A 16770-nucleotide genomic window follows, 5' to 3' on the forward strand; every position below is an offset into this window, starting at 1 on the left:
CCCCTCCTCTTCCTCCTCCTCCTGGGGTGTCAGCTCGCTGCAGCCTGTGGATTGCACCCCCCCCCCGGTGCTGCTGCAACCCCGCGCCCCACGGCTAGGAGCGGTGGCGTCTCTGCAGCCAGCTGCGGGTGGGGGGGACCCGCGGCCGCTCCTCCCTCCTCCGAGCATCCCCCGCGGCTCCGGCAGAGCCTCCGTCCCCCCCCCAGGCCGTGCAAGGAGCCCCCCCCGGGGGCTGCCTCCCCTCCCCCTGCGGAGCCGTGGCCCGGCGGCGCCCGGCGCAGGGGAAAGTTTCTCGGCGCGCGGCGGCGGCGGCGGCTCCCGGGAGCCCGAGCTCCCCCCGCCCCCGCCAAGGGCCCGCGCTGCAGCGCCCCCTGCAGCCGCCCGGCCCGAGCTGCCGCAGCCTCGCCGGGTTCGGCTGGGGTGGGGGGGGCGCCCCCCGGCAGCATTTCTCCGCTCCAGCCCGGCCAGAGAGGGAGCCCGCGGCTGGGATGCAGCCTCGCAGGGGTGAGCGGCTTGGGGCTGGGACGCCCAGCTCCGGGGAGGTCTGGGACGCCCAGCGCTGGGGGGGGGGAGATCGGGGGATGCCCGGGGGAGGGGCTGGGATGTCCAGCGCTGGGGAGGTGCTGGGACGCCCAGCCCTGAGAGGGTTATGGGGTGCCCAGCGCTGCGGGGGGGGGAGGTGCAGGGACGCCCAGCGCTGCGGGGGGGGGGAGGTCTGGGACGCCCAGCGCTGCGGGGAGGGGGAGGTGCAGGGACGCCCAGCGCTGCGGGGGGGGGGGAGGTGCAGGGACGCCCAGCGCTGGTGGGGGGAAGGGGGTTGGGACACCCCAGCCCTCTGCTGCGGCTGCTGTTGTGGTGCCCAGGCTTCGCGCAGGTGGAGACGCTGCAAGCCGGCAGCGATACCCGTCTAGTCCAGCTCTCTGGCTGTGGGGGGATGGCTGCTGTGTGACCGCTTCTGGGGCATCTGTGGGCTTTTTTGTGTCCCAGAGCTCCAGACTACTTGGTCAGGGTGCAGAGGGAGGCAGGGTATGCTAGGGTCCCGAATGGCAGGGCCTCTTGACTGAGACCCCACACGCTCACCACAGCTGCCTGACTTAGGTCTTGATGGGATGTAAGGCCCCAGTTCCCAGAAAACAAGGCAAGAGAGAGAAAGGTACAAAACTGGAGATGGGCTTGAACAAAACTCCTAGACCAGTCCCTAGCCCCCAAACCTGGATCTGAATCCGAATGGACTCCTGTCTTTATAATGGGCTGGACCAATCTTCCAGATCTGAACACCCCCCAAATTGGGACCTGGATCTGGGCGGGGAAGGTGACGGGGAGTCCATCTCATCCCTGGCACCAATGGAGAACCGGCACCAGCCTCCCGCCCTCTGTCTAGTGCCCCAGATTCTGTGCTCTCCCCATTCAAACACAGGGACGGGAGCTAGTTCATTACCTTGGGCAGCTCCAGTTTTAACCCCTGCTGACCTCCCCCCACACACACACCTTCTCAGCCCTCTCCTTTGATTTGGGGGAAATTGATACATGTTTTCCACCACAGCAGCGCCTGTGACTAATTTGTTAACTATGGGGACTCCTGAATGAATAGCGCTCAGGCAGGTAATTTACCAGCAGATCTGAGAGAGGATAAAGGGAAACCAATATAAATAGTCAGTAATAAAACTGTTTACTGACACCGGGCCTTCTTTTAATGAGATTTGTATGCAGGGGAGGGCGCCTCTGATAAGTTCTCCAGCTTACAATTATTGACTCTTGTCCAGGGGAGCCACAGAGCGGGGAGAGACCATCTTCATAAGGCCCCTGATCCCATTAATCGGGAAGGGAGCTGGAACAGAGTTGAAAAGGAGCCGGGGCACGAGTCAGTGTTATTAGTGTTGCTCAGAGAGCAGCCCTTAGTGCTGCCAGGACAGGCCACCAGCAGCACTGGACTAGAATGCTAGACGATGAGGGCTGGAAGAGACCTCAGGAGGTCACCTAGTCCCACCCCCTGCTCAAAGCAGGACCAACACCAACTAACTCAACCCAGTCAGGGCTATGTCAAGCCGGGTCTTAAAAACCTCTAAGGATGGAGATTTCACCACCTCCCTTGGCAACCCGTTCCAGTGCTTCACCACCCTGCTAGGCCTGGCCACCTGATCCTTGCCCAGAGATGTGCTTGCTGCATACATAACCCGTCGCGCTGATCGCATTCCTTGCAGCTCTCAGTGGGGAAAAGAAATGTGGCAGCCCCTCCCCAAATAGCAGTGCCGAGATTGTTGGGTAGATGAGCACGGGGAGGACATGGACTGGCAGATGCCTTAAGCTGGCAGGATCTGGACAGCTGTCTCCACTAGAGCGGCTCTGTTATGGGTTGGACTAGACCTTATTGAATTGGAAAAGGGGACGGGGGTGTAACTGCTGCCCTTCATTTAAGATAGTTGGAGCTTAATTGTTTCTTACTTTTATGGAATCAGATAGCTGAAACAACAGCAGCCCTCACCCAAAACACAGGCGCATGGAGGGGTTTCGCTGGCTATTGTTCTGTGCGGGTTTGTGTGTCTGTGAAAGAGAGACGGAAAGGCCAGAAGAGCAGAGAAAGAAGCAGGTGATAACACAAGACAGCAGGGGCCAAAACGCCCCTGTACAAGTCCTGTGAGTGTGGCCCTGAGAAAAGCTTTTGGGCTAGGTGCTGGCTAGAGAGGGTCTTCAAATCGGGTGACCATACATCCCGTTTCGGCTGAGACAGTCCCCTTTTTAAGCCCTGTCCTGGCTGCCCCGACCTTTTCTGCATTTGTCCCACTTTTGATCAGTTGGCAAGGGCAAACGGGACAAGTGCCCACTTTTGTCAAAAAAGTGGGGTGTGGAGAAGCCAGCCCTGTGTGGGAGGGCAAGGCTGGGTGGGAGGGCAACGGTCCAGCATGCGAGGGGCTGGCAGGGTTCCAGCAACAGCCTCTGTGGTGGGGGCCTCAGGTGAGCGGCTGGGGGTGTCCCGTTTTCCCTTGGGGGAAATACAGTCACCCTGTCTTGGAGCTGCAAGCCCAGAAACTGTCTCCTGTTGTGTGATTCCTCCTGCATTCAGGGAAATAGGACTTTGTACATTCTCTGTAAATAATCAGCATTGGATCAAAGAAAGCTGACTCCCTCATCAATTTCTCCTGCTACCGGAAACAACCCTCAGCACCCCAGTTGGACTAACTGCTCGGATCAGAAAGGGATAACACTTTCATTTGCACTGACGGCCCAACCCTACGCTCGTTCAAGCTCAGAGTGTGGGTACCAGCAAGCAAAGAATAGGCTTTACAGTGAGTTGCTGCATCTCCAGGAGCAAGACCCCTTCTTAGCCCCATCACGAAGGGTTCTTGTCTGTGCAGTGGCTGCTGGTGCTAGCTGCAGAGACCTGTCCTTGTTGTCCGAAGCACTTGGAACTGGAGGAGCTTGTGTGAGCGGTCGTGGTGGGCGAACCTTGGGAAGCAAACTAAGTGGGCAGAAGGAGAGGGTTTCTTTTATAAAGTGCTTGTAGAGAGGACTAATGAGGCCCTAATTAAAGTCAGGGGGAGAAATTAAGAGGGGGAAGAATTAGAGCAGCAGAGACACAAAGGGAAAAACACCCTCCTCTAAAAAACAGAGGAGAGGAGATCAAAGGAGAGCCGGGGAACGAAAGGAAAACATGTTTCCTAATTGTGCTTAGAGTTTCTTCTCTCTGAGGTATGCTCACCCCTCCCCAGCATCTGGCATGGAGGCAGGTCCTGCCGAGGCAGGCATGCAGCTGGGCGTCTCTGGCACAGAAGCGTTTCCCTTTGTAGACACTAGTTATCCATGGGAGCACCCACAATCGATATCGACGGGGTTTCCCTTGAGCTCATCCTTCCCTACGGCAAGATCAGGGCTTGAGCCACTCTCAGTCCGTCACCCGGCCTCATTCGTGGCGTCTGCCGACATACCAGCGAGGTGTCACTTTGTTCCCATCTCGGTCCCTGGGAGTTGGACTCCAAAGCAAAGCTAGGCCAGTGCTGAGTATGTCTGAAAATCCGCCCCTCCCGGTGGAGCAGAGGCCACCACTTAGTGGCCCCACCTTCATTGCTCCCTCAAAGCTCGTGTTGCCTCTGGGGCTTAAAGTGTGGTTCTGCTCCGAGACGTGACAGGGAACCCCGTGGTGCCATTTTCACAGACTGTCATCTCTGCATGGATTTCTGATCAAGTTTGCTCAGCTTACTAGCAAAGAAAAGGGTTTTTTCCCCCCCTAACTGCCAGCCCTCCAAACTCATGGGAGCTAGGATGCACCAGCATCAACTCAATTCCCCTTTCTGTTCAGAAACCCATTGGGATGCAGGAGATCTCCACTTTCACTGGGGGAAATTCACCCTGGGCAGAGAGCCAGCACAGGCCCACACACCCCTTAAAACCCTAGAACTGCTTCAGGGCATCAAACAAGCTGTAACTACAAAGGGATCAGGAGGAGATTTCTCTGTGGGGCTGATTGTCCCACATCTGCCAACTATGTGGTTTCCTGCACCTTCCTCGGAAGCATCCGGTGCTGGCCACTGGATCCTGGGCTAAATAGTGCATCCAGTCTGACAATCTGTATTTTTTATTTTTTAAATGTCACCCCGTGATGGTGGTTATTTATTGCTGTTGTTGCCCCGAAGGCACAGAGGGGCAGGAGGCGTGGTGCCTGGGTCTCTGTGAGAAGCCGCATGGGTATTTGATGACAGCGGGTTAGCATTCCAGGAGCGTCACATAGCCCCAGGCCCTGTAAAATACACCTCCTGGGAAAGAAGCCCCGATGAGGCAGTGACAAACCAATCCTCAGATAACTAGCTGCAGCCTCACATTCAGGCTACGTCTACACTAGGATGACCAGATAGCAAGTGTGAAAAATCAGGACGGGGGATGGGGGGTAATAGGAGCCTATATAAGAAAAAGCTCCAAATTTCAGGATTGTCCCTATAAAATCGGGACATCTGGTCACCCTAGTCTACGCTGCAAAGTGAAGGTGTGACTAGCTAGCACGGGTCACAACAGTAGTGAAGATGTGATGGCACGCCAGGGGTTCTGGGTACGTACTCCGGTTGCTAGTGTGCACTGAAGCCCGGGCTGCTAGGTCTTCACCACTGTGGTCAGCTCCGCTAGCTAGCTGAAAGCTAGCCCAGGTTTGCTACAATCACACCTGCACTCTGCGTTGGCAATTGTGGGCACCCTCTTACTTAACCTTTCTTGAGCAAATCCCTTAATGCCTCTTTGGAACAGAACCCAAATCCCCAGTCAGTGCTCTAACCCCATGGCCGTTCTTCCTAGGCCAGCTCTTGGCTCTGCTGTTAGCTTGGGCGTGGGCCCAGCAAAGCACTTAAGCACATGCTTAATTTAAGCGTGTGACTCATCCTCATGCCTTCAGTTGAGGCTTACTGTTAAGCAGGTGCTTAAGTGTTTGGCTGGCTTGGTTCCATAGCGCACGGAGGCCATTAAGCGAAACACAGGATGGGAACCTCAGACGTCGGTGGGTTCAGAATCTAGATGCAGCTGGCACCTGTTTTTATTTGGGCTGAAGCGATGTAGCTTTGAACAACCCCAGAACCTTCGAGGCACGTGTCTGTTGTCACCTGGGGCCAAACAGTGCAGCTTGCGAGCGTCTGGGGAAATGTGATTGTGAAACCAGCTAATAGTGAATCTAGGGAAAGGCCCAAAGTGTGGGGCAGGGTGGGGGGAAAAATCTGAGCTCCAGACTTTGTGGCTCACTGAAAGCAGTCGCTCCATCTCCCAGAAAAGTCTAAGAAGGCACCTGCAAATGTATCGTACGTTATTTCGTATCATATCAATTAGGCAGAGGGGAAAAAACGTGCCTGACCTGCTAGACTGACAAGTATTTTGATGCTGGAGTATAATAGCCAACAGTTCAGTGGGAAAACTCATTAACCAAATTAGCCTCCCGCAGGTGAGTTCTGACCCAGGGAAAGGGCACCAAGGAATAGCAGCTCTTTTAATTTAATTTTAAATTATTCTGAAATACTCTCAAGCGTTCAGACCCCTGGAGCTTTCATTTATTTGAGTTTCAACCTGAGCGGCTTGGAAAGGAAACGCCAGGTTGGAACAGACTGGTGACTTATCTAGGCTAGTGACTAAGCCTGGCTGTTGGGGAGCTGGTCATAATGCAATTAACTAGGCTGTGCCCTCTCATAGGGCAGTAGGAGGTTTCATGCTTCTATCACCCAGGAAGTAAGTGGGCCACTATCTGTTTATCACCAGTACCTGTAGGGCTCCCACGGTCAGAGTGTGTGAGCACTTCACAACCTGGGCAGCAGGGCAGTACTTTTATCCTCACTTTTCAGATGGGGACCTGAGGCCTAGCTCCTCAAAGGGATTTAGGATCCCAGGTGAGTTAGGAACCTAAATACCTTTCAGGATCAGGCCCAGAGAGATTAAACAATAATAAGTAGCTCTTAGAAAGTGGCTTTACAAAGGAAGGAAGCCTCGTTGTCCCCATTTTAGAGGTGGGAAAAATGAGGCACAGGGACTTAGCTGAGGTCACATAGCAGCACCTGAGTCTCAGTCCAGTGCTCTGTCCACTAGGCCATACTGCCACCCTTGTCCAAGCTCACCCAAGAAGTCTGTGGCAGAGGAGGGAGTTGAACAAGGATCTCCTGAGTCATAGTCTAGTGCTCTACCCTCCTGGACAAGCCTTCCTCTGTCAGCTCCTCTTTTCTCCTAATTGGAACTGGATAAGTTGGGTCTGGATCCATTGCCTGCTAGGTGGAAAGACTTCCACTGACTTCAGTGGGCACTGGATAATGCCCTTTGTGGCCATTAATCAATAGCCTTTGCAGCTCTAATAATATGTAATTAGATGTTTAATTCAGCCTCAAGCTTCCAGGGTGTGTGAGCTGATCTGTCAGACCAGCAGCTGCAGTTTTAAAATGGTTTGAGTCCTTACGCGCGTGATAGACAATGATTTGATTTCTGTAGCAGCTTCCAAAACACGCAGGGGCTTTGCGGTGTCGTAGCCCACAGCATCATAGAAGAAAAGTAGCTATGATCCTTTTTAAACATTACCTACCTGATCTTTGCAGCTTTCAAGAGGCCACCAAACAGACTTTCATGTCAAGTGATAACATGGAGACCTCCTGGGGAGAGGAAACGGAGGGTAGCCTAGGGAAACATTACGCAGAACCGTCGAGAAAGACGCCACCTCCATCAACCTGATACTCAGAAGCTGACACAGACCAGCACAAGGCTGAAATAAAGGGCGGAAATTGGTGGACACCTGATGGCCTGAGAGTGCAGGAGGAGAGCGAGAGAAAGAAGAGGTAATGGTAACCATTGGGTCAGTGGAGACTTATTTACTCAGTTATGTGACCGGTGACTTTTTATTACCCATGTCAGGTGATCGAGGCTAGGAATGAAAAGTCCAATCTCTGAGTAGCACTACCGTGTGTCATGGCTTTATTACATCCTTGGTAGCGTCCCTGCCCCTTGGCCCTGATCATTGAAGTCAATGGAAAGATTCATAGTGACTCCAGTGGATTTTGGATCAGACCCCCTATCATTATGCATAGGGGTGGGTCCCAGTAATCCCAGTTCTAGCGGCCACTCCACTGGTTGTTCTGTGAGATGAGAAATAACCTCATTAAGGTTCCTGGGGGGAGATTTGTCGTAGGCAGAGAGGGCAGCGGGGTCCCAACTCCCATTGGAAGATAATGAGAGATGGGTGCCTCCCTCCCAGATGTGCCTTTAGCACTCTCCCACATCAGCGCGTACTCCATCCGAGGCCTGCCAGTCCCACCGAGGCCAGTGGGATGATTCACATGCTTGAAGTTAAGCATGTGCTTACGTATTTGGCGGAATTAGGGCCTAAGGCCTTAGAGTCCAAGGTCCACTGACATCAACGCAAAGCATTGGAGAAGGCCCCTTCTAGGTAAAGAAATTCACGCTAGGAGACTTGCTCTGGGGCAGCATGAAGACTGAAGGGTCAGTGGCCATGCGTGCAAGCCAGCCTTGATGCCGTGTGTTTCTTCTCCCCTGTGCCAGCTGAGCAGCAGCACCTGGATGCAATGGGGCGCGGGAACTGAATTTCCCAGGCTGCAGTCAGGCCTTTAACATTATTTGAATGCATTTTTTTAGTCTTTATTACATCAGGAGTCACCTCAGGCGTGAATTTGTGACCTTTAATCAAAGCTCTCCACTACGTGACCCCCTCTCAGGCAGAAACTTTGTGCCCATTATAATGTTGATTAACTGTGTGTTGCTGGTGGAGAAGGAAAGGAGACTGAAAAGAGATAAATTGTACAAAGTGCCTGACTATATTTGGATGTGATGTTATGGTACACTCTGAACTAATTTAGTGACTCCTCCTAACCTTCTTATGAAGGTCACCCCATATGGGGTGAAGTGTCCTCATTTGAAGGAGCCTCAGCCTTCGGCGTGGGAAGATTGATGTGTCTAGCGTGGGCGGGTGGAATACATGCGATCCCATTTCCATTGGGACAAGGGCTCTGGGGAATGATCGCCATTTCAGGCCAGCTGACGCTAGGACTGTGAGCTGTGGAGTACTCTGCTGTCAGCTGACGTGTGCCACGAAGATAGATCAAAAGGGTGCTGGATACCGGCTGGTTTGGAGGACAAATGGCTTTTTGGACAAATCCAAACAGTTTTGTGAAACAGTTTCATGTTTGAAACTTTCTGTTTTTTTCCCCTTCGACCAAAGGATTTGAAATGAAAATGTTTGATTCTGATTAAGAACCAGTCTGGGGGCATTATGCGCCTTTCTCTCCAGTGGAGAACTGAAGGGAAGGGGTGGCAGAAAACGGAGGGGAACCCCTACACCAACTGTTTGCCCATTTCAATTCTGTGTGATGTGAATCAACATAACAATAATTTTAAAAAATGGTTGAAATCCTTTTGTTGAAAAATCTGGAAAAATTTCCAAACGAAACAAACATTTTTCATTTCACTCAAGATTTTTCATGGGAAAAATACCCAGGGGTTTGGGGTTTTTTTTCTTTTTGACCAGCCCTAATTGATTGGCTGGCAGTGCCTACAGTGATCCCCAGTTGAACTGTCAACCATCGCCACAGAGCGCCTTCACTAGGGCCCCGATCCTGCCATCAGCTCCATGCTAGCAGACCCCTGTGCCGGGCTGGAGCCCCAGTAGGCAGGGGTCTGCCCTCTCAGAGAGCATTGCAGGCTAGAAGGCTAATGCCACCAAAGAGCGATTCTCACTGGCTTAGTGTATCTGGGGGCTTCTGGCTGGGGGTGAGCAGTAACATGCTTTGTGGGCTCTGGCAAGGCAGCATTTTCCAGCAGACAGATGATGGTTTTGGTGTGGTGGCATTTTATGCCCATCTCTTAGGACAAAATGTGGCTTATCGTCTAAAAAAGGAACGTTTTCTGGTTTCCTTTCAATAGCATCTCTTCCCCCGCCCCCATTTTTCCTCCAAAGATTTATCTCAGCCCATTTCCTTTTAATGGAAGGAATCATTTAGGTCTCCGTTATTACAGCCTTTCAGGCTTAATGCTTTAATAAAGTCCTGATCTTATCTGCAGAAGAGGGCTGCAAATATGGTTGCATTTAGCGAGCTGTTTATTGTAACGAATGCGGGACGAGAGAGGAGTAATACAATTTTCCCATGTTAATTCCATAACTGCTTCGTTCAGGATCCAGGATCAGCCCTGAAATTTACTTTCTTGTTATTCAGTTTCACTGAGAGCCTCTTGAAGTATGTCTTTAGAAAAATAAAAGATGGGGAGGTGGGAATATTTTAAAATTATTATTATTTATTATACGTCTTATATGATAGTACCTTGAGGCCCCGACCAGGAATAGGGTCCCATTGTGCAGATGCTGCACACCCTCATAGCGAGAGGCAGTCCCAGCCCCAAAGAACTGCAGCTCAAAGACAGATAAAGGGTCGGAAACTGAGGCATAGAGAAGTTAGGTGTCTTGCCCAAAGTCGTGCATCAGGCCAGTGGCTGAGCTGGGAACAGAAACCAGGGCCCGTGACTTCTGATCCATTAAAAGCAGATCAGATAACGGATTTGAACGAGCGTCTGATCTATAAACAGGCTTGGGACCCCCAGGCATGATAGGGAGAGGTGCTGAGGCCCACAGCTCCCATTGACGTCCACTGAAGTTGTGGGTGCTCAGCGCCTGTGACAATCGGAGCCGCCACGGACTAAATCCTCCTCCTCTTACGTTGCTACAACTCTACTGAAGTCAGTGGGACTGCACCAGTGTAAATGAGAGAATTTAACGCTCTCTCTTCATTCTCTCTAGGTCAGTGGTCCCCAGTCCTTTTCTGGTTGAGCACCAGTTACCGAGGATTAGGTACTTCTGCTAGGACCTCTCAATCCATGCCTGGCGAAGTTGCCACCATCTTTGGAATCCCACCCCCCCACCTTTCTGTTTTCTCTCTGTTGTCCTTTCCTGCCTCTGGTCTGCCTTGAGGACTGATGTCCAGATCTTCAAAGATCTATTGGTTTCAGTGGGGACTTAGGCACCAAACTATGCTTGAGGATCTATGCCTGAGCCCTTCCCTGGTTTATACACACAATGCTTCAAAAGGACGTTGCAAATGGTCAATATCCCATTGGTACTGATGAACCCACGCCACTGCAAGAAATGGCTTGGAAACACTTGTGCGATTAGAGCCAAGGCTGGGGAGTTGGGGATGGGGAGAGGTTCGTTCCTGGTGAGAAAATGCAGCTTCTTGGTATGGACTGTTTGGAGCATTCACCCAGCCTGGGTTCACCCCCTGCCTTGTTTGGTTACATTGACAACTAGAGCTGGGTGATGTTTTTCAGCTGATACGTTTTTTCCAGCAACAAAGGCAGATTTGGGTCGACCGAAACGTTTGGCAAATTCGTGGCGAGTTCAGCGAATTGCTTCGGTCGCAGCGGGAAACGAAATCGGCAGTGTTGAAATGGTTCCTAATGTTTCAATTTTTCGGGCGACATTCCCAAGGGGAAGAGTGGGAGGAGGTCCCCAATAGCCCAGTGCTTAGGGAACTCACCTGGGATTGGAGAGGCCGGTTTGAATCCTTGCTCTGGAGCGGAGCCATGAACACAGGTTTCCCCTATTCCTGGTGAGTGCCCTAGTCACTGAGCTATCGGGTAATCCGGGGTGGGGCTCTCCATCTGTCCTGTTGAAACATTTCCACTGCGTATAAAATACTTGAACAGCCATTGGGCCAGAGAGAGAGAAATGCGAATGACTCTATAGCAGTGGTTCTCAACCTGCGGCCTGCGAGCCACTTGCGGCCCAATTCAGCACAGAGCTGCGGCCTATGTGACATCCTCAGGGCCAGACAGGTAGTACTGGATGTGGCCCCCAGTGGTAAACGGGCTGAGAACTACTGCTCGATAGCATGTGCGCTAGAAATGCATGGTTAGAGATTGGTACAGGAGAGGGTCGCTCAGCTCACCTGTCAGGGAGCAGGTCCATGTTCCCTAGCTCACAAGAGTGTCATGTCCTGGCTACTGTGCATGTGCATTCCTGCCCTCTACTGGCCAGAATGAGATCTGCTCAGCCGTGTGTCACAGGCCCCGTATGGCCGAGAGCCTGCATTCTCGCTGCGGTGGCAGGGGCCTGTGCTTTGGGTACAGGAGGCTCAGGGTTCTTCTGCTGTTGGGAAAAGTCCTGAACAGGTGCCGCATAGCAGCAGCCATTAAATCTGAAGTGTTACAATATCCTATTAAACAACATCAGCTCTCACTCACGAGTGGCCCCTCCTGGCCAAATCCACCTCTACTTTGCCATGGTAAATGACTTCTCAGAAACAGTTGAGTCAGGAAATCGACACCATCAGCAACCCTGCTCAGGATAACGTCATTAATTCCACGTCGTTCCATGCTCCCTCATTTCCTTCTTGGGTCCCTCATTCCCGGTCTTTGTTTCACATCCGGCCCTCAGGAGGTTGATGGGTTAGGGGGTGTCAAACAGCCACTTCTCTGTCCTGGCACTGCGTTTGTATGTGCTGTAAATTGTCTAGCTTTTCTTCTAGGGGGGCGGGGGAAGAGAGAGAAACAATGAAGACTTGCTCTGCGCAAAGGCAATTGGGGAATGCTGACCTGGGTGTGCCATAAGCAGCCTTTTGTATGTCTACTTATACATGGAGCCTTTTGTTTTTTTAACATAGGAAACTGAAGTAGCCCTTTTGCCAGAGAATTCAAATGTGACGAGCTGAGAACACTGATTCCCCTCCGCTCATCCCCAGAAGCCATGTAATTTCATGCAGCTTCCTTCTCCTCCATTGTGCAGGCTGATGTAGCGATAACAGAAATAAAAACCCGAAGACCTTTCTTTCTTTCAGATCTGGCTGGCACGTTAATTGCATTCTTCAGTCTGGCGCTGTCCCAGTACAATTAAAATGCTAATATATCAACAATTACAGCCCTGTACTGTGGGGAAGGATTAAATTGATCCCTGTTAACGTGGGGACTCTGAACAGCGGGGAGTTGGGGATGTCTTCACTGCCGTTACGCGTTGCGACGTTTTGGCCTGGTCTACACTATGAAGTTAGGTCCACGTCAGTTGCCTTGTGTTACCCAATGGGTGCATGTGTCTACACTCAGATTTGTCTCTGGCTGATGATGTCAGAGCCCTGTGACAGCGATGTGGTGAAACCACCTCCCCGAACGGCATACTGACATTGACTCAGTGCAACTGTAGACGTTGCCCGACCTGCACTTACCCTAACAGTCCTTCAGCAGCTGGTCCACATTCCCTGCGACAATCACAATTTAAAACTCCACAGAACCCAGGGATCAAGAGCTCTGCATGTCCCCACGTACTTTGCTCACAAAGACCCTAGAGTTAAGGTGATGCATGGCAGAGGTTAGGTGGTCAATGCTCTGCCCCCGCGTCACGTCTTGTCTTTCTTCTCTAAGCTCTGATCGCCGCCCCTGTCCCTTTCTATTCCTGACCAGCCGTGGAGCTGATTGACGAATATAAACTTTCGCTGAGCAGCGACGTGGCCATACGCCCCAGCGAACGTTCTGACCGGTGCCCACAGAGAAACGCCGCTGTGCATTGTGCCGGGGCTTCGCGTGTGACTGTTACCAAACGCTACAGGCCGGCGTGGCTGAAAAGGAAGGTTCAGAAGACCTGAAACAAGCAAACAAGGTGCCTTTAGCACTGGGCATGTGCCCTCAAAGCCCACATCAACCGTGGCGTGGATGCAAACGGCTTTCTAAGTCCCTAAAGGGAGATTAAATTGCACTGTGAAATGCCTGGGTGATTTATCGCTCGTCACGGCGTGCTCGGCTCTCGTGGCAATTTCCAGTCGTTTCCATGGCAGAAGCCATCGCTGGAGGAGGGAGAGAGCCAATCAGCAGCCGCAAACAGCTGTCAAATGGCCAGAAGGGCTAGCCGGGTGGCTGGCTCTCCTCGTTCAGGGAACATAGGTGGGTCTCGCGTTGCACCTTTTCTGGTCTGTTTCAGGGGGGCGGGGGAGAAGGCCGTTGTGGCTTCTGGGGAGATTCTTAAATCAAAGCCTGGGACTTGACGCTGGGGGTGGGGCATACACAGAAGCCTCGTTGCACCTGTCTGCACTGCGTGGGCACCCGCATGGCCCAGCTTGAACGCCCGAAGTCCTCTTCCCACAGGTGGTATGGGGGAGATTTCCGGGGGCTGGCCTCTTCTCTGGTTGTGTCAAAGTGCCTGTGAGTCATCTGTAAGGGATGGCCCTGTGGCCTTCATGTTACATGGTGGTGCAGTGCTTCCTTGGGCAGAGCCAGCAGGCAGAGGGATTTCAGGGAGAAGTTTGGGACTGTATCTGGATTAGATTGGGGAGGGGCACCAAAATTGTACAGGATTTCTACCTCCTTGGGCTGGATCTGAACCGGACCAAGAAAATCGGCCCTTTTATGGTTTTGATCTAGTTTGGTTTATGCCCAGGTGTTTGAATCCGACCCCATTTCCCCCGCCCCAAATCAAGGGTTGGGGAGAAGCATGTGAAGCTCCCTCTGGGCCCCTTTTTGCTTTAAAGCCGGAACAGCTCCACTTTCATGTAGATATATGACCGTGACCTGTGCTACAGGAGAACATTACCAGCTCGCGGCTTGATCTCCGGAGATCCTGAGCAATTGCAGCTCCTGCGGAGGTCATTGGGTGGCGCCATCAGCACCAATCAGGTTCAAGCCCTTTGTAACGGGGTGAGGGAGAGGAATTAAAACCCTGGTTCATGCGGCTCCTGAAGGATGGACTCCTGGAAACTACTAGCCAGGAGGATGACAATGGCAGGGAACCAGAGGATCAGGACCGACTAACGATTCCCTGCATGGGTCATCAGCTGAGTCTGAAGATAGGATCTGCAGCCGCACAGCACAGGCCTCTGTCTCTTAAGCAAAAGGAGTAATTCCTTTAGGCAGTAGCACTAGTAGGCTGTTGCTCTCTGATGGATGCAACACACATGTGTCCACTGCAACCGCCAGTTCAGGGGAGAGCTCCCACAGGTTTTATCTATCTCCCCACTTCTGCCCTGCAGGGTTATTTGCCGTTGATTTGGAATATTCTGTGGTGATGCCAGGTGGTGGGCTCAGTCCCAGCTGTCTACTGGAAGCTTCCCTTTCTAGAGCATCTTCCATCCCACTGCGCTTTACAGCCTAGCAAAACAAAGCGCCCCCGAAATGCAGCTGCTTGTGGGCTGCACAAGCCGGCACACTAACCAAACCCGCAGTGGGAACAAAGCGAATGGCAGAGCCACCTGGTGACAAACCCAGTTGGGAAGCTGGTTGCCACAGTCACCATTTAGTGCATTCTTTGGATTCATTGCCCAGGGCTTCGGCGCGACACATACCCTGGCCCTGCTACGTCCATAGGGCCAGGGATGATGCAGGCTTACGCATTAGCATCCCATGCTACACTGGACTCTGCTTGGGCCAGCAGCCCCCTCGGGTCTCCCTACTGTCACACAGCTGTTTCCTTTTACTCCCCATAAGCGGGCAGCACCACGGGGCAAAGTCTTCAAGGGGCGGTACTCTGGTTGTGAAACATTTAAAGAGTCGATGAGGGTTTCTAAACAGGGAATGAGAAGAAGGAGTAGAGGAAAACAGCCAGGAGAATATTTAGATTGCAAACTCTTTGCGGCTGGCACCTGCCTTCTTATACGGTTGTAAATCATCATGCAAATCTATGGCACTGAATGACTAGGGGTAATTAGAGAAGGGGAAATAGAAAGACTCACAGTATACAAATCCAGCCTCAGGAAAGCCGAATCCTTTCTGCATGTGATGTTTTCTCACTCTCTCCCAGAAGTGCCAGCAGCTCTTTAAACCCAGGACAACTCCAGGAGGTTGATGGACATTACAAAGAGGGAAGCATGCAGCAAGCTCCAAGTGCTGTAGAAAGCTGGGCTCCTGGTGGGGATCTGGGCTTTCTTTTATGAGTTCCTCCTGTAATTTCAGGTTCGTAATCTGACACGTCTGTTCTTAGGCGCTCAGAGAAGGGAACGGAAACCCAGTTGCTCCTTGCGCGATTGTCTTCACTCAGGGCAGGGGGTGTGTTTTCCGGTTCAGCTGGGGTTGCAGAGAGAGCTTTACAGGAAGCAGAGATGGGCTCAGCAAAAGGAAGACCCAGCTTTTGCTGGCTGCAAGCCAGGGGTGTGTTTTCGGAGGTGGGGGGCTGATTTCTTTCCAAAGATAAAGGTTGAGATTTTTGGTGGCGACTGGGGGTTTCCCATGGAATGGGAGGTCTGTGGCCTCCGTCCGGAAATTCAGCTCAAAGCTTTTGGCAAAATTCAACGCCCAACAACCAGACATATCAAACAACCCCACATTTCCAGGGGCAGCTATTGGGTTTGTGTCTCCCACAGACGAGGCTGGCTCTGTTCAAGATTGGCCCGGAGGACAGATGATGCAGTAGCAGGACCCCAGCCTTGATTTTGGTTTGGTCCTGGTTCAAGGCGAAATGCTCCTGGCTTAGGGTTTCCTTACAGCTGTGCTAGATTTCTTCATGTTATATTTTGGCCACAGGCACAACCACTGGGAGGGGAGATGGAAGGGGCAGGTTCCTCTAACTAACAGTTAGCGGTTCATTTTCCCCCTCACCCCACAGTACTGGACTTTATTATGTGGCTGCATTTCAGGATTAAACTGGATCCTTTCTTTGGGCAACTGGAACAGGCTTAGCATTTTGCTTTCTTCTCTTCCGCCCTGCTGGTATTGCAATCACTCGCTTCTGCTCTGTTCTGTTAGCAGTGGATTCAACACTGGAACACGCCGATGTCTGGAAATGAGAGGTCGCTTACCACGCAGACATGCAGCAGGAGCGGGGTCTGCGGGAAAAGGTGCCTGGCCGGTTTGCTCCAGGCAGAGGTGCTGCTCTGCATTTTGAGAGGGGAAACTCTCTCCAGCGGCCTGGGCTGGTGGTGCTCTGACAAGGGGAAGCCCCTGAGGTGGCAGACACAAGTGGGGACACAGGCCTGCCTCCCTCGCGACAAGGGGAATTCTACTGGTGCAACTGTCATGTGTAAGCCAGACCTTGGTGTAGACAAGGCCACGCTGAGCCTTGCTCCTACTTGCAATCAAGGCAAAACCCAGCTTGCCGTTGTCTGGGCTCAGTCCTGGGGCAGCTATGCGGATGACTGAATCAGGGCAATACCTGAGTGTGGACAAGATTCTGGCACTTCCACTCCCCTTTTGGGGTGGGGCAGGGGGATGGATGTGGCTAACAAAATAATAGGGAGGAAGAATAGACCCCCCTCAGCCTGAGTTGTGACCTCCCAGGAGCTGCTGAGCTGGAAACTCGCAGGCCAGAGGGACAAGAGAAGGGCGTTGAGAGGTGGGTGGGCTGCTGGGAGA

At 52.4% G+C, this 16770-nt stretch overlaps 1 long non-coding RNA gene across 2 annotated transcripts in view; it reads left to right on the forward strand.

Annotated features, from left to right (window-relative positions):
- Window positions 1-321: 321 nt before the first annotated feature.
- The window catches only part of LOC311511056, a 34978-nt gene continuing 18529 nt past the window's right edge, over window positions 322-16770 (forward strand). The window contains exons 1-2 of one of the 2 annotated variants that reach the window (XR_014709193.1): window positions 322-504; window positions 7044-7297. This is a non-coding gene — a long non-coding RNA (uncharacterized lncRNA). The remainder of the gene's footprint in view (window positions 505-7043; window positions 7298-16770) is intronic. The other variant, XR_014709194.1, reaches the window with a different exon arrangement.

This window comes from Lepidochelys olivacea, assembly GCF_965140295.1.
Source record: "Lepidochelys olivacea isolate rLepOli2 genome assembly, chromosome: 21".
Taxonomy (NCBI): domain Eukaryota; kingdom Metazoa; phylum Chordata; order Testudines; family Cheloniidae; genus Lepidochelys; species Lepidochelys olivacea.